Genomic DNA, 23,846 nt, shown 5'->3' with positions numbered 1-23,846 from the left:
CACCACATTTGTCTTTCTTTAGTTACCTGAGGTCACTGAGCGATATGGATCGGTACCTTATAGGGACCTTTTTTTACGATGCTCTTTTAACATACAGATATTTACAGAAGAACGTTTGTTTCATTTAAGAACAAAAAATTGCTAGTAAACGCCAAACGACCTGAACTTTTTAATAAAGATATCGTGTATCTACTCAGTAATGCGAAGATTTGATCGCTACGTTTCCAGCTAAATCAGTGAATGTAGGACGTAGAAAACACATTGAAAGTAATACCTACATTTTTAACGGGTCAAATAAGCCACCCCACCTGTAGCGGAAGGGAAAGCTACATAGACGACGTAATAAAAGGTCAAAAGTAATAAAACTGTTTCCCAGCATAGTACAAACGTGTTCCACAATTGTTGCTACATCTGAGCCACAATCGGGAATAATCTTCAACACATTCGCCTTCGAAACAAAATTAATTGCATTTAAAAACATATCTGCGTGTTTGAAAGTCGAGTGAAGTGGAAGAATATCCGAATCATCAGACTCTATCCAAAATTTTTACGCGTTAAGGAAAATGCCTACCATGATTAGGACAAACCACAACAGAAATACAGATATATGCTGCTCAGGCATGAAATATGTGTTTATATTCTCTTGCTGAAGTTATGCACATATTTGAACGTATATCTTCATGAATAATTTGTACCTTGTGTCACTAAATGCCGGCCTTGGTGGCCGAGCGGTTCTAGGCGCTACAGTCAGGAACTGAGTGACCGTTACGGTCGCAGGTTCGAATCCTACCACGGGCATGGACGTGTGTGATGTCCTTAGGTGAGTTAGGGTTAAGTAGTTCTAAGTTCTAGGGGACTGATGACCTCAGAAGTTAAGTCCCACAGTGCTCAGAGCCATCTGAACCATTTTTCACTAAATCAGCGAGATACGGCTTTCTTAAATTTATTTCATGTCTTGATGGCGATCTACTAATCCATGGAACGCAAAAACAATTTAATTAAGTAGAAAAATAATTAAAACAAACATTATTCTTACAACGCATGTGAGTGTCTCCTTTCTCACCGCGTGTAGCACTAGTGTAGCTCAAGCTGTCAAACGATATCAATTTTTGAACCAAAGAGCGTCGCGACAATATGTGTTAGAATGTGGTGGCAGTAACACAGTCTAACATGACAGTCGCAACAGTCCGTCTTTTTTGTTATACACTGCGACTGCAGCGCGCCCGCCGGACAGGAAAATATACTATTGAGTAAGGAGAGATTTTGTGAAAGCGAAAACAAATTGCAATTGTTTATATTCGTCTGTAGAATGCTTTCAACAAACGGAAGCGTCTGTAGTACAATAAATTGCAGCATCAACAGGCAGAACTCACAATATATGTCTTTTTTTTTTAGGTTTCCTAACGGCCCTAGGTAGCGTGAACTGCTACATTACCACAGTTTATTTACGAATTTCTTGTAAACTACAGATATTTACTGGTGAATGTCGTGTTCTTTGAGAACCAAAAAATTGCTAGTGAACTGCTCAATACCTGACCTTCTTGCAGACAAGCGTCGTACATCTACATCTACATCAAATCAGTGAATATGGAACATACGAAACGCGTTTGAAATGCAATGCCTAGATTACGTAAGGCCCAGATAAGATACCATAACTACAGCTGCAGGAAAAACCACATAGACGTGATAATAAAAGTTCAAAAGCAACAAACTGTTTTCCAACACAGAAGAAACCAGTTCCACAATTATTGCTGCATCTGAGCGACAAACTGCAAGAATCTCCAACACATTCGCTTTTGCAGCAAAAGTAATCACATTTACAAAAGGTATTTATGTAGCAGAAAGTCGAGCAAAGTTTTAGACTATGCGAAACCTGAGACACCCTACAAAGTTATTGCTTAGGAAGGAAAGTTCCTGCCGTAATAATAACAGAAAACAAAAGAAATACATTCTTCTTGTGGTGTCACCGCCAGACACCACACTTGCTAGGTGGTAGCTTTAAATCGGCCGCGGTCCATTAGTACATGTCGGACCCGCGTGTCGCCACTGTGTGATCGCAGACCGAGCGCCACCACAAGGCAGGTCTCGAGATACGGAATAGCACTCGCCCCAGTTGTACGGACGACATTGCTAGCGACTACACTGACGAAGCATCGCTCGTTAGCCGAGCAGATAGTTAGAATAGCCTTCAGCTAAGTCCATGGCTACGACCTAGCAAGGCGCCATTAGCCTTACATAGCAATTGATAATTATCGTCTAGAACATGTCTCAACAAGAACGATGTATACAACAAGGATGGATTAAAGTTAAGTATCCCAAAAGCAACGTACTTTTCTTTATAGCATTCATTGAGCGTCCTGTTTCAGACGTCACGATATTCTGCGTGAGCTTATAGCGTGCATATCGGCCCCCTCAAAATAACGCTGTGTCGGCGCTTCTGTCGACACATTACACTTCTCATGCATGAAGTATGTTTTTACAGTCTCTTGTTTTCAGCGAAGTAGGCTGCAATTATACATACATTCGAAAGTATTTCTTCATCATTAAGTTGTAGCTTATGTCACTGAATCATGGAGATTCGGCTATTTTTACATGCATTTCGTGATCATTCATGTCTCTTGATGGTTTACTAACGCTTGTAATGCTAAAAATGTAGTAACTATTTCGCTAATTAACTAGAAAAATAATTAAACACGAACTTCGATCTTACTACTGCTTTCTCGCCGCTTGGAGTGTAGTTTCGACCCAACTGTCATGGTAACAATTTTCACAGCAGTGAGTGTTGCGACTGTAGCAATAACTGCGAAGAGCAATTGTTTCAAATTCCTAAGGCAGGAAGTAAACGAATATATCATAAGATATTTGGGGCAGCGAAGCCACAGACTTCTAGATACGCCTGCACTTAGTTTCTGGTGGCCTTCAATAACACACCTATGTTAACGATCCATATCAAACAAGTCAAAAAAAGTAAGTGAACGAAGAAGAAGAAGAATATATGACATATTCTGACGCGCTTTGACATGACAGAGGGGCCCTGAACGTGTGTAACATTACGTTGAAATTAAATTTACCAGCAAACGGAAAATGACCATAAACTGCACATTCTTCTAATCGGTATGAAATTCTCTTTTCTATAGAGCAAAAATATTGTTTTTAATTTTTTGGTCGTTTTTCACGAATATTTCGGAACGAGGCGCGCTTTGACAGTACCCTTTCACTGACATTAGACCTGGCTGTTGAAAAAGCGACAGCAATTTGATCCTTATTAGAGACTGCAGCGTTATAGTGCTCGCATATGAATGACACTGAAGTCGTCCTCAGAGTCACGCAACCAGCAGGATTGTTATCACTTTTGACAATGCAGTCTACAGCAGTCACGCACTAAGTAATCTGAATGCAGCAGCTTTCCTCCAACTTATCACTCAAGCACGGTACGGGAAGTAATGGAAGAATTGTTCTCTTATGGTACTGAATCAAGATGATACATCACAAAATTTGGCTTGATTTGTGGTAAAACTTCTCCAATTAAATGAACTCTGATATAGAAATGAGCCGTAGGGATGGTTGTTATCGCGGAAAGAAACAGTGATTTCTGAAATAACCGATTTACGGTTTTTAATGTAGACAATGAACGGAAATTGAAAAATTCCAAGACCTTCTTCGGCTTTCCCATTTTACGTTTCAGGACACATAGAATCAAAACGTCAAATACAATAAGTCAATAAAAGAAAACTTACACCGTCCACCGTTCGCTGCTTTTCTGGAAGAGTAATGAGGAGCTGAATACTACAAAAAATGCTCCAGTATTTTCCCACTGATTCTAATTTTTCAAATCTCAGCACAGAGATGATGTTGTGATCGAGAATCGTACCATTACGCATGATCAGCGCTAAACGGTGAAAACTTGTGTTGGAGAACTCTGTTTTTCGCGTTAAACTGTCCATCTCCAAGGGCTACAACCAGATGGAGACGTAGATACAGGCGGTGGGTCAGCCCCGTTCTATATTTATTGTTATATATGAATGAACTGCAAAGTTTTTAATGTATTAAAGTTGCCATAACTACCTTTCTCTCATACTGTTTTATAGAAATGACAGAAAAATAATAAGCTTTTGTGTGAAATTTGTTGCGTTCTTTTTCTGTCATTATTTTGTACTTTTTTTATTGCAAATATATATCTTTCCAGTTTAATGGAAATTTGAACACAATTGATTTTTTACAGGAAAGCAAATATAGTCTTTAAAAAAATCAAATGAAATATTTAGGAAATAGGCAAAATAAACATTTACGAGGAACAATTACGTAACAATAGTTACCAATATTTACTGTCCGATCTTTGCATCAATACTCTGTAAGTTGACTCCTTGCTTTAGAAACAATATCATTCAAAGTCGATACCAATATTTCGGAAGCCACAGAACTTCCTACCCAACTCGTTTTTAAAAGAATTTCTGTTTAAAAACAAGAAATTTTAGCACCACTCTTATGGCAGGTAGATAATTTGATTTTATACTCGGTAATCATTTAAGAATAAAAACCGAGACCAAATAACAACCGGAAAATAGCCGTTATCCACCGTTACACACCGGTATTATAATTTTACGTTGATAATTATGTCATTCCTCCCTACTGTTCAGATTTTTCGTTGTCCTCTCACTACTTCGTTTCTTGTCCCCCTAGATGGAAGGGAAGCTAATAAGAAGGCGTTTTTGCTCCACGAAACGGAATTATCGAATCGCCGCCGATACTTGAAAACTTCGGAACGAAACTTGAAACAGGGCAAGAGGCGTCTAACGAGCTACAGGATCGTTGCTTTAGCGAGAAAGAAAATACTCCGACGTTGCGTCAGGTAAACACTCTTGTTTTTACAAGCCGAGTTCCAAGGCTACCGATTACAGGTTGTTTATAATCCCCTGAAAGAAGCAAAATTTCTGAAAAAAAGTTTTCTGATTTCTTACCATTAGAGTCAATTGATTTGCTCTTGTTACTTTCCATGTAGTAAATATATAATCCTTTACTTGATTTTCTGAATCTTATTCTATATGTGTTTTTCTTGGCATCAGACATATCAGATTATGTCGTAAGATCACTCGCAATTATTTCTGTTATACGTCACGTTATAATGTTATTAAATTCACTATTCACGCGAGGAGTTGCTGTGGCAACAATTTTGGATTTAGTTATAGTAATCTATGTCTTTAAGACTATGGAAACAGTATTTTTGTCCGTTCCTCAGCTTTCTTTTGTTGTTGAAAAACATAATCCGTCAGTCTTACGTGCAGTTTGTGTAAGGTATATTTTGAGTTACACTCAGTGTCTCCTCGTTTCGACTTATATATTATTCACAAATTATATTTGTCTTGAAAAAGTCTAACCAGATACAAGGTATATAAATATTATTTAGCACGCCTTGTATAACGCCAGTTAAATTCCGAGAATAACTGAGCACGACAGTAACGTATTAGTAGGTAACACCACTGTGCGAAATAATGCATCCAGAAATGCAAGTATTCAGCCAATGTTAAACGGACGCCTGGTCATAGGAAAACGGGTATAACAGTTAGTGGTTTACCACAGACAGCTTTAAAAGTAAACTGCAGGAGCTTGACTAATGTATCCAGAGGATATTGGCTATAGCCGTAATAGCTTTGCAGCAACCAGTACGCAACAAAAGTGGAAAATATGGTACCAAAGAAACGTTGGGTATGACATATATCGGCTGGCCCACGTGTTGCCAAAATTGTTTCGACTACGCCAAAAAAGTTTCGCTGGGAAGCCCTTACACGTTTCCCATACAGTCCCGATCTCTTCCCATCCACTTTCAAAATTTTTAGATCCCAGAAGAAACACATTCGTGGTGATCGATTTGCTTCAGAAGAAGAGTTTCACTCTTGGGTACATCAAGGTTCCCTTGACAACAGCAAACTTTTTTCCATTGAGGCACTGACTGTCTAGTTCCACCGTGGAATTAATGTATTAACAATTATTACTTTTGAAATGACACACACACCAAAAAAGTTTTTGCATCATCTCGTTTCCCAGAACTTCTGAAGATAGACGTTGACTGGGGGGTATTGTATCACAGACACAGTCCATTTGACTGTTCAGAGATGTAACTAAACCCGCCCAAAAGTGTAAACAACCATGCATGAGCAGTGCCTATTAAACGGAGGGCCGATCATTTCCAGTCATTCCACCAGGAATTGCACCACACACATATATTTATAAAGTGTTCACATGTCCCAACGGGACGAATGAGATTGTGTATCATCACGTCGTTAAATACGATAAAATAGTTAGTCTGCATCCTAAAAAAATTTTATAACACGTAATGTGTTTCATGGCATTTTGACCTACTATATCGTGACACACATTGTATAATTACCACTATTTATGTATTTGACTTCTTGCTTTCAATGTAATATTTTACGTAAATGAAAAACTTTGTATCTCTGACTTCCTACGGCAGATGGCGGTTACTGTGCTATAACAAATTCTTTTATATTTGATGTCATGTTTTTGTATATTTTTCTTCTTTACTAGTCCTGTAATCTGACACCATATAATTTTACCTGTTCATTTTTATTATTACATGTTTTTTAAGTTGTTTGAAAATAACACGCCAACGTATGTTGGCAAGATGTTCATTTCCCCCTTTCTATTTTGCTATGCGTTTTTAATGTACAGTTTTAAATTTGAAATATTAAGTCTTCACGTGACAAACTCCACATAGAGGGCGTTCCTAGATCCTGCCACACCAAAGTCTGCTGTATAGGTGAATGTAAACAGCGGCTTCAGTTACTGTGATCATTTCTTAGCTTTGGTTACTAATAATAACCTGATACCAGTGGCTATGAGTTTAATTTGTACACCACAGGTATGTTCTTTCCAACAGTTGGTTTATACCCAGGTGTATTTGTGATTTTTTTGTTTTTTATTTACTGATCGCTATGTGAAGTTTACAACTTCCAGCACTGAAGATGATCACTATGTGATTGAAAGTCGATTTTGCTATCAATGAAACATCAATATTACGGCCAACTCTGACCTTCTTCTAACCTCATGAAAGGAGTCCGTTAGATCAGACGAGCGTCCTGTCCAAAACCGTGGTGAGTGTCGTCCAATTCAGCCTCGATGAGCTAATTACGCACAATGTGCGCAAAATGAGATGGGGTGGCATTCTATTGGAACATCACCGAATCCAGAATGTCGTCGGAAAACAATTGGACTTGCAGCATTTGCTCAAGCACGTCCAGGTACGATGTTGATGTGACTGTTGCTTCAGGTCGAAAAAATACTGGACAGTAAAAGTGCTGTTGGAGGTCCAACAACACATTTACCTTTGGAGTGCTACATTTGAGCTCTATGGCGACATGGTTATTGATCAGCACATATTCTTCTGTTGTGCCGACCGACGAGGTCACAGCTAAGTAACATAGTCTCATCACTGAACAGAACGTGCACCCACAAATTTTCATTATTTACTGCTACAATTAATTCGTGGCACATAGCCATGTGTGGTGCATAGTCCTCAGGTTCAGGATGATGGAGAACCTAGATGTGATAAGCATCTGTCTTCAGTTAGCTATTTACTCAACTAGTTACATGTTCGATAGACATTTTAATGATCCTTTTATCGATGTAATGTGCAATGAGTCAGTTTACAGGATATGTGCACTTGATTAGTGCTAACATTAATGAACACATTAGTTTTCTTTTCGTACCCATACAAATGCACTTAAAAAAAGGAATAACTTATTTTGTTTTCTTTACCCTTTATTTCCTTTCTCAGGCTACCAATTTTTAAATAGAAATTTGTCAGTGGAACAGAAGTAGTAGTCCATTATGTATAAAACTTATTTTGCTACCTATCAGCGTTTGAATTTACTGGGCAAATTTTTTGTCCTACATATTGAACTCATTTCTGCTCTATTGGCAGCTTTAATAATGTGTTATAAAGTTAACTTTTACTCTATTTTTGTAGGTATGACCACCGCTGTTCCTCTCGAATTTTGATGGGTTACTTATGAAGAAACAGTTAAAAGCCTAAGTGTTTGAAGGGTCACCTACATGACGACAACCCATGAAACCATGTGCCACTCTTAGTGCTCGCTTTCATGCAATCAGTATTTTTTTTTTCTAAATGGTGACTTACTCCAGAAAAATATTCCGTCAGACATTACTCAAAGGAAATAAGGAAACTATGTCAGGAGGCAGACTCGTTTGTTTCCAAGACAAGCAATTATACGAAGAGCAAAAATAGCTGAAGCTCAGTAGCACACTTTACAGTCACATTAATAAGATGTAACGTTCTCTGGCAGCACGCATCCAAAGTGCAAGTTAAAAGAACATTTCGATGTATAATGCTCACTGTGACAAATAATTTATATGTATTTCTGTTAATTGAATTTCAAAAGGACACTTAATTTTGGGAGGAAAAATATAATTATGAATTTTGCTATTATAAATGATTATTCAAAGAGTGTGAAATACTATCTGTGGCGGAGGATGTGAAAACCGCCACAGAAGAAACGATATGTAATCAAAAACGACAAAGACTGTACAAGAAGTAGTTAAGATATAAGTAGGCAATATGTTGTAATAGAATCGCATGTCTTCTGCACGGACTGAATGGGAGAGGAACCCGTGACGTTGCATTAGGCTCTTACGTAGTCTTCATTTCTCATAAGTCGATGATCGACGCCATTTGTAGTTGGGATTGTAAAAGGTGTGTAAAGATTTTAATTGTTTCTGTTAAAATATAGTTATCTAGTGAAATCTTTTTGTCACAATTACTGCAAAGTTCGCACCGGACATGACCCATTTTATTTAAGAAATTTCAGCATGTTATTGTATATCGCTAGCGGTGTTGAGCTGCGCCGCGAGCGAGCAGTCTGCAGCAGCGGCAGATTTAAAAATATGATCGCAATAACGACCACATCCTAAAGAGGGTACAGGTAGAGGTGAACGAAAATAATAACACGTTTCTCTTCACAGCATTCCAGACGCAGAATAAAAAGGAGATAGTAGATTTTATCTTGTGCGTTCACAGGTGGATGCAAGCTGCAGCTATTGTAAATTTCTGAACGTATCGTAAAGTGTATTTAAAACTGGATAATTTTCGTGAGAGCTTAGCAATAGAAAAAAGGAAAACATTTTCATTTAGTAAAGATAGTCTTATGCTTCAAACCTAGTCGGGGTATATCCAGTTAAACAAAAATCCACTGCAGCGTGAAAATGTTTGCTAAGTTCGATGGACAATAATATTTTCATTCTTGCACAAATAGCGTTAGCACTTGAATAATAGTAAAACTTGAATCATTGTTTTGGGAATTTTCAATGAAATTCATTTTTATTAATCTGCAACAGAATATTTCATACGTAAAACATTAATCACAAATGAAACATTTATTGCAACCTTTCATTTCCCATGTCCATCCATTTATATGTTAAGTTCAAGCTCAACGGTTACCCAATCAAATTAAACGCAAAAAGCAAAGAAAGTTTAGAACCAGACGGTCAACTCCAGAATAATTAAAACAGACAGAATCGCATTAAAGTGACCACCTGTCAGACGCCTGAATAATCACGTTTTTGCAGCGCGGATCACTGCGAGATGTGCGGTAAGAGTGTCACAAGATTCTGAAAGGTGCAGACAGGGATGTGAAACCATGACGACACCAGTGCCATGGCCAGCTGCGCTAGATGTCTCGAATGAGGACTCATGGCGCGTACAGCACGATCGAGGTGTTCTCATAGAATCACGATGGGATTTAAGTCCGGGGAGTTTTGTGGCCAGGGGATAACAGTAAGCTCATTCTGGTTCTCTTCGAAACATGTAACTACACTGCGAGCTAAATGACTCGTTGCATTGTCCTGATGAAAGATGCCATCCTGCCGAGGGAAAACGAAATGCATGTGGGCCGGACATGGTCCCCGAGGATAGATATCTACTTGCTTTGATCCATTGTGCCTTCCAGAATGACGACATCACCCAAGGTGCGTGACGTAAACAGTCCCCAGATCACGAAGCCCCTTCTTTAAGCCTGGAGCCTTCTGGTGATTGCTACAGGGTGTTTGTTTCCAGGCGTTTCACGTCGTATACTTATAGAACGCGGTTTGGAAAGGCCACCTGTCACCACTCAGAGGACGTCCACTTGCTGCACTGGCATGTAGATTCCAGTCTCTACCGCAGACGAACAGCAGTCAGCATGGGTGCATAAAGCAGACGTCTGTTACAGAGGCCCAAACGCTTCAACGTTAGCTGAACGTTCGTTGAGGAGAGCCTGTTGGCAGTCAGTTGTTTCACCTCAGCGGGCAGCTGCTCAACAGTTGCGGCACGTAAACAGCAGTTCCGGAAGCGCTTCCATACTTGACCCGAAAGCGAATGAACATTCCCTGTAAACCTCTGCGTTTCCACACTAAGACAACGCCTGTACTGTTTTCCGCGTCACTCTCGACGTACTTTATATACCTTCCTCTGCTAGTGTGGCCACTTGCCGTCTTAGAGTTCTTATTGCACGTTGACATCAAACACAGGCCGTGGTGACAGTGATGTGACTAGACCGTTTCGTCTAGTTCAAATTTTCATAAATTTGTACACCCAAAATTTGGAGCATTCTACCCTATTTGCTGACTCCCATTCAAGTACTACATCAGATGTTGATATGACGCTATTTGTTGTACAGAACTGAACATGCCAAGCCGGCCGCTGTGGCCGAGCGGCTCTAGGCGCTTTAGTCCGGAACCGAGCTGCTGCTACGCTCGCAGGTTCGAATCCTGCCTGGATGTGTGAAGTCCTTGGGTTAGTTAGGTTTAAGTAGTTCTAAGTATAGGGCACTGATGACCTCAGATGTCAAGTCCCATAGTGCTTAGAGCCATTTGAAACATTTTTGAACATGGCGTTTCCTCTAAAAATTCTGGTGAGTCAAGTACGGAGCGCAAGGTTTCCGATGGCGTGCTCCCTGCTGAGACGAAGTGTTGACGCTTTTGGATTCTAAAATGGCTCTGACAAGGGAACCTCCCCATCGCACCCCCCTCAGATTTAGTTATAAGTTGGCACAGTGGATAGGCCTTGAAAAACTGAACACAGATCAATCGAGAAAACAGGAAGAAGTTGTGTGTAACTATGAAAAAATAATCAAAATATACAAACTGAGTAGTCCATGTGTGAGATACGTAACTTTTAGAAAGATGCGAGCTCCGGAGCGCCGTGGTCCCGTGGTTAGCGTGAGCAGCTGCGGAGCGAGAGGTCCTTGGTTCAAGTGTTCCATCGAGTGAAAATTTTTATTTTCAGATAATTATCAGAGTTCAGCCACTCAAACATAATCAACTTCGCTTTCCAAAATTCCAGAACATGTTCAGATTTCCTTGGACATATACATGATTTGACGGTCTACACACGAAAAAATTTGAAAACGTTAAAAACATATGTTTTGAGAGAGCACAGAGGAAACTGTGCGAGTGTGAAACTGTTGCATTCATTTGTTGCAGTTTATGTGACACACTCTTATGTTTTCATCACTTTTTTGGGAGTGATTATCACATCCACAAGAAAACCTAAATCGGGCAAGGTAGAAGAATCTTTTTACCCATTCGCCAAGTGTGCAAGTTTGGTGGGTCGACAACATATTTCTGTCATGTGACGCACAGGTTAGTTTTTTTTTATTTTTTTATTTTTTTTAACGTCCCGTCGACAACGAGGTCATTAGAGACGGAGCACAAGCTCGGGTTAGGGAAGGATGGGGAAGGAAATCGGCCGTGCCCTTTCAAAGGAACCATCCCGGCATTTGCCTGAAACGATTTAGGGAAATTACGGAAAACCTAGATCAGTATGGCTGGAGACGGGATCGAACCGTCGTCCTCCCGAATGCGAGTCCAGTGTTGTGACGCACATGCCGTCACCAGTGTCGTATGGAATATATAAGACGTGTTTTACTGGATCAAATGTTTTCGGTTCCCATTGGAGAGGCACGTCCATTCGTCTACTAATCGCACGGTTTTGCGGTGCGGTCGCAAAACACAGACACTAAACTTGTTACAGTGAACAGAGACGTCAATGAACGAACGGACAGATCATAACTTTGCAAAAATAAAGAAAGTAAACTTTTCGCTCGAGAGAAGACTTGAACGAAGGACCTCTGGCTCCGCAGCTGCTCACGCAGACCACGGGACCACGGCGCTCGTGTGCTTACAGAATCCTTTATATTGCCTATGTTGCCTATGGACTACTCAGTTTGTATATTTTGCTTATTTTTTCATAGTTCCACACAACTTCTTCCTGTTTTCTCGATTGATCTGTGTTCAGTTTTTCAAGGCCTATCCACTGTGCCAAATTATAACTAAATCTGAGGGGAGTGCGATGAGGAGGTTCCCTTGTGAGCACTATGGGACTTAACTTCTAAGATCATCAGTCCCCTAGAACTTCGAACTACTTAAACCTAACTAACCTAAGGACATCACTCACATCCATGCACGAGGCAGGATTCGAACCTGCGACCGTAGCGGTCGCACGATTCCAGACTGTTTTTGGATTCTGCTCGATAGTAAATCCTAGGGTCTCCACAGTTTCCTGCGATTTGAACGACAACTCAGACCGTTTCTCATTACAAACATTCATAGTCTGCTGGAAAGTCTTGATCAAACGTCCTTTTGGTTGTACGCATTGACGAAACCGTTCTTGAACCTCAACAAAGGGCAGTCCATTACGTCTCTCTTTGCAATGCTGAATCGTTGTTCTGTGGTCAACATCTTTCACTTAAACCTATGTAAAATAGAAATAAGAAACTAGCGTTTCCCCATAAACCGTTAGCGACTACTCGGGCACCGTGTAGAACTTGCCCTCAGGTCACGAAAAATCTTAACCATTTTGGCTTCTTAGCAAGACATTATATGTTTAAAAATACAGAAAACTGAGGTAATAAGATAATAGGAACATAAGTTACGAATTCAAACTATCTCCCATGCACAAATAGAAGCATTTTAATACTCGTCAAACTGCAGATGAACTGGTCAGGGCAGGCGCTCCGACAGTTAATATTCCTGCGCCATACATGTTGGGAGTGAAAGTTATGGTTGACTACATTATGGTTTAAATTTTGTAATCTTTAAATTACAAATACAAATATAAATAATCGCAATATAACTTGGTTATGAAATACGCGGTTCTCAAAGTGAAAACAACTTTAAACTTACAGAACTACTGGTGTAGATTAGCTTCTATGGGTAGGCTTTTCTCGGTAGGAGGAAAACTCGTATCACGTCGCTGGAAATGGTGTTTAAGAAACAAAGCGTACTTTGTGAATCCTAACTGAAGTCAATAATTACATTCGATTGTGTGGAAAATATGACTGAATTGTTATAATTTTTTGACTTTGTGGTGATTATCGGGCGAAGCTGGCATGACCCATTTGGATGGAGCGTATTGATAGTTAGTGTTGTGTATATAGTTCCGCGTAGTCAGCGCGTACACAACTTTCCCACTAGAGCGCGCCCCGCTAAGCACAACAGCGCAGGCGCAGCGCTCGTCCGTCTCCGCACTACGAGATGGTGCTGTCTTAGAGACGGACCAAATTCTGCTTCCGCCGATCCGCGTATTAATATGTCTCACAGCCAATGAGATTGCTGCTAACTTAGAACCTTTTCTCCTCGCCGATCACACTCGCGCAGTGAGTGTACAGACCTCCGATTAGTCAGTCTGCATTTGTCTGCATTAGTCTGTACCAGTCTCCATTATTCTGCATTAGTCTGTACCAGTCTATAGTCAAGTTTCATTCTGCGCCTAATAAGATTATCATATTCCTGTACATAGCCATGAAGATAAATGAACAGACACTTTGTCAAGTATCAGAGATATGTGAGAATAAGATTAACGTACCAAGACCAAAGGAACTTCAGATTGTCAATTGTAAATAGCATCCGGAACCAAGTTAAGTTATTTTTATGCTTGTTATTATATTAATAAATGTGTGTGAAAATAAATCAAGTTCTGTTTAGAGTTGGTCACAGTCAATCTGCTACTCTAAGCATGCAAGTGGCATTTCTATCGTCTTACCTAACGGCAGAAGATAAACACCCCACGATAAGACCACGAGACATATTGCTGACACTCGCTTACTTCGTTAGAGCGACAAGTCAAATAATCTGATGGTGTGTGTACCGAAGGTCTTACAGTACGCACACCACAGTTAGTGAGTTACGCGTACACAGCAGCTGGTTGATGATTGAGTTTCCAAACCACACTGAACTCTCGCATCCGGTATTCGGCATCGAGTGTTCCTGAACCGCGACTGGGAAATATTCTGCACCGGCCGTTATTTTAAAGCTGCGAGCACAAAGTTTGTGGGCAAGCGGAAATGCGTGGCGTTGTTGTAATTTGTTCCTGATCGTACGAAAGGCCGGTGGCCGTGTAAACAAGCCGACGCCTCTTGTTAGCATACGAATGGCTCAGTTAGAGCTGCTTTACGGGCATGTTTACTATCGTACCAAGCATAAATCTGAACGCTGCGTTAAACACGTCGATCGTTAAAGAACAGTGGCGAACTTCAGGCCTACAGACCTCCACTGGCCGACATTACGCGTTGTGCATTACTCCTCAATCCTTATCTTTGCCTCCGCTTTTTCTTCAAGACGAGAAATAAATGCTGCAGGGACCTTGAAACTTACTTCTTCCCAATTCGCCTAAGAATTTCGAGATCTCTTTCACAAACCTTGGACAGAGAAAATGGAGAAATTTCGGAAGGAAACAAACTTTTTCAGCGAACCAGAGCTGTATAATCGTAAGGTTTCACTGATGTTTGCTCTCCTTGAGGAAGGATGCATCACAAAGCACGGAACATAAGACATAGTGGTTTTACAAATGGTTACGAAGACAGAAACATTAACAAAGTTTGATAATAAGATTGTAACTAGTGCTGTGGCAGCCAAACCTTCAGCTATAATTGCCATTCTAATCTGCTATTGACATAGTGTACACTACTTCTGCTTGTATAGGCCAGTGATTATTAAACCGGTTTAATCTTGTTCTTATTATTCATCTACCTCATCCTAAACGTTTCATTTCTATAAAGCTGCTACATTATCCTCACCGGACAAAATATAGTCACCCACTTAAAACAGTACAGTGGTTGCCTGGGAGCGCTGTACGCGAGAGAGAGAGTTGTAACCTGACGATCACTTTTTCTCTACCGCTGTAGTAAGCCGTAGCAGCGAGGTTATGTGTGTGTTATATGAATATTGGTCATTTCCTTCAGGGAAGAAGGGAAAGGGATGCAAAGGAACTTATGATATCGGAAGCACAAGGACTTCGTGGAATCGGTGGCGACGGGTGAAAATGTGTGCCGGAGTTGAACTCAAACCCGGGATCTGCTGATAATGAGGCCTTTCCATTAACCACTTCAGCACGCTTGACACAGTGTTTATAGCAAATGCTCTGTCTCTGCGCTCTCCCCGAGCGGCTCACATTCCCAAACAGCGCTACCTATCCCCATTCCCTTAAAGAGTCCCGTAAGGACCTGAGTCGAAACAAGGCCCCGGGAGTAGACAACATTCCATTAGAACTACTGACAGCCTTGGGAGAGCCAGTCCTGAGAAAACTCTACCATCTGGTGAGCAAGATGTATGAGACAGGCGAAATAACCTTAGACTTGAAGAAGAATATAATTCCAATCCCAAAAAAGCAGTTGTTACCAGAGTGAAAATTACCGAACTATCAGTTTAATAATTCACGGCTGCAAAATAATAACGCGAATTCTTTACAGACAAATGGAAAACTGTTACAAGCCGACATCGGGGAAGATCAGTTTGGATTCCGTAGAAATATTGGAACACGTGAGGCAATACTGACCCTACGACTTATCTTAGAAGATAGATTAAGGAAAGGCAAACCTACGTTTCTAGCATTTGTAGGCTTAGAGAACGTTTTTGACGATGTTGACTGGAATGCTCTCTTTCAAATTCTCAAGGTGGCAGGGCTAAAATACGGGGAGCGAAAGGCTATTTACAATTTGTACAGAAACCAAATGGCAGTTATAAGAGTCGAGGGACATGAAAGGAAAGCAGTGGTGGGGAAGGGAGTGAGACAGTGTTGTAGCCTCTCCCCGATGTTCTTCAGTCTGTATATTGCGCAAGCAGTAAAGGAAACCAAAGAAAAATTCGGAGTAGGTATTAAAATCCATCGAGAAGAAATAAAAACTTTGAGGTTCGCCGATGACATTGTAATTATGTCAGAGACAGCAAAGGATTTGGGTTAGCAGTTAACAGAATGGACAATGTTTTGAAAGCAGGATATAAGATGAACGTCAGCAAAAGCAAGATTAGGATAATGGAATGTGGTCGAATTAAGTCGGGTGATGCTGAGGGAATTAGATTAGGAAATGAGACACTTAAAGTAGTAAAGGAGTTTTGTTATTTGGGGAACAAAATAACAGATGATGGTAGAAGTAGAGAGAATATAAAATGCAGACTGGCAATGGCAAAAAAGCGTTTCGGAAGAAGAGAAATTTGTTAACATCGAGTACAGATTTAAGTATCAGGAAGTCGTCTCTGAAAGTATTTGTATGAAGTGTAGCCATGTATGGAAGTGAAATATGGACGATAAATAATTTGGACAAGAAGAGAATAGAAGCTTCCGAAATGTGGTGCTATAGAAGAATGCTGAAGATTAGATATGTAGATCACATAACTAATGAGGAGGTATAGAATAGAAATGGGGAGGAGTTTGTGGTACAACTTGACTAGAAGAAGGGATCGGTTGGTAGGACATATTCTGAGGCATCAAGGGATCATCAATTTAGTACTGGAGGGCAGCTTGGAGGTTTAAAATCGTAGAGGGAGACCAAGAGATGAATACCGTAAATAGATTCAAAAGGATGTAGGTTGCAGTAGGTACTGGGAGAAGAAGAAGCTTGCACAGAATAGATTACCTTGGAGAGGTGCATCATACCAGTCTCAAGACTGAATACCACAACAACGACCACATCCCCATTCCCCATCTCTGCCCTCCATGCGTCTAATTTTCTTTTTTCAAGTTACCGCTGGAGGTCGAATGAAATGAGTATGCGAACTGAAGGTTGTGGAGGCGAATCAATCATATGAATGCGTGGTATCAGCTCTGGGGGTCATTTTGTTCGATTCAGTGGAAGAGGACTGCTGGATGGAAATGTTAGTCGGCCGGGTAGCGTGGTGAGATAGCGCATTTGCTGTAAATACTGTGTTTGGGTTGCGTAGTGGTTAGCCCAACTGCCTAGTAATTAGGAGATCCCGGGTTTGAGTCCCGGTGCGGTATCCATTTTCACTCATCGCTGCCGATTCCACTGATATAATCAGTTCATTCCCTTTCGTCTCCATTCTCCCCTCCCCCCCCCCCCCCCTCTCCCGGCCCCCATCAATTATACAGGGTGTTTCGGTAAGAGCGTTTAAAAATGTAACCAGACATAGAGATTGCTGCACTGATCAATTTGAGAGAGGGAACCTGCGGTCTTAGAAGCCAGCTTAATGAGATAAAGAATAATCTTTTCTGCCTTTTTCTGGCATTACAGCTTTACAACTTATTTATAACATGCGTACTAATTTATACGTACTGTGGTGTTTATTTAAATTTACATTCTTTATTTCCTACCAGGAAACAATGAGGAAGAGCCTGATTACGAGGAAGTCTGCTTGGGCGTCTGAATGGCCACGTTTACTTGAGGTTTGTGGAAAGAGTTCTAGCTGCGTTGTTGGAGAATATGCCCTTTGCTGTTCGTGAGAGGATGTGAATACAACATGACGGTGCGCGGCGTCACTTCAGTGTGGATGTCCACAGCCATCTCAGTGCTGTACTTCCTGGTCGCTGGAGTGGAAGGGAAGGTCTTATTCCATGGCCTATGAGGTCACCTGACGTGAAACTACTTGATTATTTTCTATGGGGATATCTAAATTCACTTGTGTATGCGAACCAGGTGGAGACGGATATGGAATTAGTGGCCAAATTATAGCTTCCTGTGATATGATTCGAAACACAACAGGGATATTTGTTAGCGTGCCTCAGAATCTTGGTCGCCGATGTCTCTCTTGAAATTAGGTTTCAACACGTTTTGTCAGATACAGTACAAATGGTACGTTCATTGTGTCAACGATAGTACTCGAGTTAACTGTAACTAATGTAAATAAAAAAATATCCAGTAATGTGATGTTATTCCTACTGTCTCCTTAAGCTGGCTTCTCCGATCCCAGGTCAAATGGTTCATGGAGCATCCTCTATGTCCTGTTAAATTTTTGCACTCTCTAACCGGAATACTCGCTATAAGACGTGTATGTGCCAGACGGTTGTAAGGAATTAGCACAGTAAGAGAGGTCGATGTGGAGATGTGACAGAATGGCAGAAGGGTTCTATCGCATTTCGACGTTTCCATTACCACACTGTTAGTGCAGCTGTCTGATTTTTTGATGTAGCAATGAAGACTGTCCAGCGTCCCATCATATACCAATGGCACCTGTGTAAAACAGCGGGAGATCAGCGGTCCGAGAAATATTCTAAATAATAGGGACCGTAATTGGGTGTGACGCCTTGTCAGTGACAACCTTTATAAAACCATTTGCGATTTACTACTATCACAAAATGCAGGTAGCAACCAATCAGTTTCCAAGTGAACAATACGGAAATCTACCGTGTTCATTGGACTTCACACGGGTGGCACATAGAGCTGCCCGTCACCAGTGGTCGAAGCAACGGAGGACTGGGTCTGTACCTGGCTGGAAGCGTGTAGTAGAGTCCTTGGAGTCGTGATTTTGCTTCGCTTCAAACAACGCAAGGCATCGAATGCATCGATGGCCCAATGAAGCGTTTAACGCGCTCTCTGTGTGGAGGGTTTATTTCAGGCTAGAGGTAGCTCTTTGATGTTTCGGGGGCCCACTCATTCAGATTACCGCGAATCTCAACCGTTCCGTTTATTTTGACACTCCAGAAGAACAAACTTCACCGTATGTCCTACAGGGTGGGCAAACTGAAACTGGCCCGGAAAACATTTACAAGACTGACGCGGAACTGACCTTTGTTACTACGAATGCAATGCTGACTCTGACAAAATTTGAATTTAACCTTGACCTAGGACTGACGTCACAATTCTACATGGCGGCTACTTAAACGAGCTTAGCCGATCTTGAACATAGGTCGTTACAAACCACTCCCACCTTATTACTGATATTATCGTTATATGACTGACTATGCCACCACAGCTCACGACGCCTCTCTCCTTCCCCTCCCCTCTTCAGTCAATTACAGCGTGTGTTGGAGCAGATATGAGAACAACGCAACCAATAAAAATGTGGCAGTCAAATGACGTAAATTTCACTTGGATTGTTCAAAAATAGCACCATGTTCAAGATATACAGTATTTATATGTCGAAAAAATACGTGAGCTTCTGCTGTAAATTGGTGCCCTTTCTCTCTCTCTCTCCCTCTCTCTCTCTCTCTCTCTCTCTCACACACACAAACACACACACACACACACACACATATACACACACACAACCACGATACACAACGCCCAATCTGTGTATTTCATCTAAATGTTTGCAAATCGTGTAACGGAGGCAGGACTTCAGTACCACCCTAGTTAAGGAATGGAATTTACACACAATCAAGTCCGCAATTATTCCGCAAACAGTTCGTTTGCGGACCTATGTTTACTAACACTTATTTTGCTTCTAGTGTCGTCTATTTTAAGCTATACGAGTTTACTCCCTTAATTATGGTAATTAATTATGATACACGCTCTATGTCTACCGTCAAGATTCTCAGATAGCAATGATGGTGAATTTGAATTTCCCAAGGGTGGCACCATTTCCATGATACATCGTGGAATAGTGAGAAACGTAGACACAGTTTACTTTGAATATAGTGATACAAAGTAACGTAATTTCTTTTTTTCATGGGTGCCCAGAAAAATACTGTGTAAAAAAAAAGTTCCTGTTCATTAAGTATCACACAGTTGAACTATAGCAGATATTAATGATCACTCTGTAAAAGAATGTTGTTGTGGATCAGTGGGCCATTCACGAAAGTGTTTAGTTCCCACATATTCACAGGTTTTGGTTACAATCTAATCTCTTTTTCGGAATTAAATGTGCAAATAGTACACCACTCTAGAGAGTGTATTTTACAGATTGGGCGCAATTATTGCCTTTGAAGTTTAGGATAAGTATGTACGTGTTTACGACACTGAAGTGTTTCTGTTTCAGTTTTACAAACTAGCTGACTGTCACATTAAGGAAATTACGGAATTTTCAACCAATGATTCCCACAGCTGCAGGAACACAACCTGTGATACCTCTTAGACAAAATACATACGCAGTGCTATCAGACGATACGTCAACCTGACACAAACTGTGGGAAGTTCGTTTTACAACCTTCGTACCTGGTTAAAGAGGTTTTCCTATTTGAGATATCTGTGAACGTTGCTGCATAAGACGATTTAAGAAGAAACTAAATTCCTACAGCTACGACATTGTTTAAAGAAATCGTCTTAATAGCACTAAACCGTGGTTTGTGAATCGTTTACCGGCCGTACTCTGCTGCATTTCGTTGGTTGGAAGGCAAAAAGCTTACTGACAAATTTCACAGAAGTAAAAGGGGGACGAAATGTCTCCCACTGGAAGCTCATGTTGTTTTATTTAAATGAACACAAAATCAGGTAAAACGATGAGTGAGGTTGTCAGTATAAGCACATTACTGTTGTCAGTATGATGTTGCACTGCCCAGGGCCTGTAATGAGAAAGGGCCCATTTAGGTCAGACATATTGTATATAGATATGGAAGAGAGAGCACCACTAAATGCTACAATCAGTATGCATTGCATACACAGAGAAATTACTGTTACAGTGTACTTACGGAGCCTAATGAGGGAATTGAGTATTTCCCGGTGAGAAAGAGCCCTGGCAATCAGTCTTCCCACATTAGATTACTTAAACTGGTGTCACTCTGGGCTAGAATTTATGGTCAGCAACGAAGTCTAAGGTCAATGAGTCGGATGCGGGTTTTGCAACTGTGAAATACTTTCCTATATTATAGAATCGAATATTAAATTTGAGCTAATATAGCGACGATTTTGAACTTGGATAGCTTAGAATGAAAATCTTTCTGTTCATTGCAAAGGAAAACAATTAATTTTCTAAATCATTCTCTGATATACACGACTTGAAACAGGTCACGTCGACCAAATCATATGGAAGATCTGATAGCGACCTATATCAGAAGGTAGTAAGGTTCCTTGGCTTTTGGTTTGGCAGTATTCGACAGCCATTCCTAGGCGCAAGTAAGTGAAGAAAGGCAGCGCGTTATTGTTATCAAGTAAGGTCTTCATCAATTACCTTCGTTTTAATGTAATCTACAAGTAATTGCTGATGTTTGATATTAACATGAAAAGGATTCTGTAAACAAGGGAAGAAGCTGTTCTTGGGCAACTACTTCCATAATGGCCAAAAGACATTAAATGATCTTCAAGCACATGTGTTTGTAACATTATGTGATTGCCTTATCATTTTAAATCATTCACTAATCGAGCAGTCGCTCGGCAACAGCTACAGTTAGCAAATAATGTTGCGAGAATGTAAAAGGTGAACGACCTGTGACGTAACTTGTTTATTGTCGAAGCGCCGTCAGAGATGCAGTGAGTTATTGACTTTGAAAACCGCGGTGCGAAAAACGGACAGAAGAAGAACACTTTTACACATTTTTTTTTGAGGTACGAGATATTCTCGATGAACAGTTACTCATTCTTCTCTTGTCTCCTGTAACTTGTGTCGGACGCGCATGTCTTGCCGCCGTATTATTATTGTTAAAATTAATATTGTTCTAGTGTAAAGTAAATGTGTAATACTAAAAGTGCCTAGCAGTAGATTTATTGTGCGACGTGTATGTGAAAACGTCAAAGGAATTGTTTTCATTACGAGAAGTCCCAGTCGAAACGGCATCCATGTTAAATCCTTCATTGCAGTGTAGGTTCGTCTATTAATTGCCATAAATTCAGAGTTAAATGGAACTGGTGTATGGACTATTCATTTACTATAGAATCTATGTCTCACTTCTTCATGAAATTATTTAATGTTCTATATGTTTCTGCCAAATAGAGAGTTCACAGTCACGAATTCTTTCGTCGAGTTCGGACGGAAGTTGCATGCGGCGAAATATTTTCTCCGTGCCATATTCTACTGGTAAATGCATGATAAACTACGGTCCCTTAGGAAATTCATGTTGAGCTATCCAAAAATAATTATATTTTGAATAGGCATTTACTCCCTCTGCAATGCAACTTCCGACTGATCAGACGATCCAACAAGAAACAGCCGCACACAGTCGGCGTTCGCAAATATGTTTCCACCGCTGATTATAGCTATATGTTACAGCACAAAAGTAACATATTGTTATAATTAGCGACTACGAACGGGGACATTTATAACTGTATGTTTATGTATACACATTACCTAAACATATCGTTATATGTTCCAGCAGCGGTATGAAGTAAATGATGGCAATAATGACGATAATAATAGAATTATCCCGTAACTTCACACTTCACAGTGGATTTTCTCGATCTAAGAAACTTGCTGAATTAGTGAAAACTTCTATGATGCCTAGAAGAGTCTTTACATCCTGCTGATATGACAACAGCATAATCGGCGCGTCAGAAGCTTGCTTCTACTTAACCATTTAACAGACTCACATTTTTTCCACCTTGACTAATTTTGTAAGCTAATCACATCGTCTATTACAGCACAGTCCTAGGGCTGGGAAATGTGGCCACAATGGTCCGGTGGAACGAACTATCACAGGTGCAATGCGTGGGTTCCGGCATTTACTTTTAAGAGGCACAAATAGATTTACTTTACCTCCGGTAACCTCAAGAGAAAGACGTTATAATGCAGAATCCGCATTAAATATCACGTTCCTTCATAACCAACTGAGCAGATCCGGTTTACGTTGGGTAGTGACATAGGCAGAAGTCATGGTAAATAGAAATAGTGTCGCCAGTAAACTTACTTACATTAGAAAATTTTATTTTATTTAACGAACCGATAGCCATAGGGAACAGGGCTCTTATTTTACTTGTACTTGATTGAACTAGAGACGTTGAAAACTCTGGTTCTGGACTGTGTTTCGAATTCGCATCTTCTCTTTCAAGGATCTGAATCTCTCGGAACGGTATAGTTCAATCATTTTGTTCCTTTCCCCAAGATGTCAATCTTCTCTAGATCTCCTCCAAAGGTAACTATGTGGGTCCGAATCCTGATCCAGTACAAAAATATTCATACTTTCATTTCAAGCCCTGTCACGTGCACACTGGCCTGATAGTGAAAATTAACGTGCACTTCTAATGTCTGTTCATGTGTTGCCAACAATCGCAATAAGTGTCTTTATTTATGGTGAAACACGCACACATCTTACTGTTGGTGAGTAAGCAATTGATACTTAAGCTATATTCGTGGATGATAGAAAAGGATGGTAGATGTGCGGTTCGATTGTGCTCAGGCAAAAAAAATTGTATCCTTATTTTAGATTGAAGCACCTAGCAGCTGGTAAGTAAAACCGATATGTAAAATTTGATTTTACTTAGTTAACAATCCGATTACATGTTGGGTCCGTATCTCCGTCACAGAGCTTTACATCATGCGCTTCATCTTTAAATGCATGCACACTTTGTTACGTCTAAATGGAGGTATGTCAGACATCTTTCGTGTTTAATTAACAGGGACGAAAGGGTCTTGATGGGAGTCCCAGTTTATTACAGAAACTGTCGCACTTTATTTTCACGTTTAGATTTGGTTACTGATATTGGCGAAAATTTCGATAATTCATGACACTTCACGGC

Source organism: Schistocerca serialis, chromosome 6, assembly GCF_023864345.2.
Source record: "Schistocerca serialis cubense isolate TAMUIC-IGC-003099 chromosome 6, iqSchSeri2.2, whole genome shotgun sequence".
NCBI classification, from domain to species: Eukaryota; Metazoa; Arthropoda; class Insecta; order Orthoptera; family Acrididae; genus Schistocerca; species Schistocerca serialis.
Note: the sequence above shows the minus strand (reverse complement) of the source record.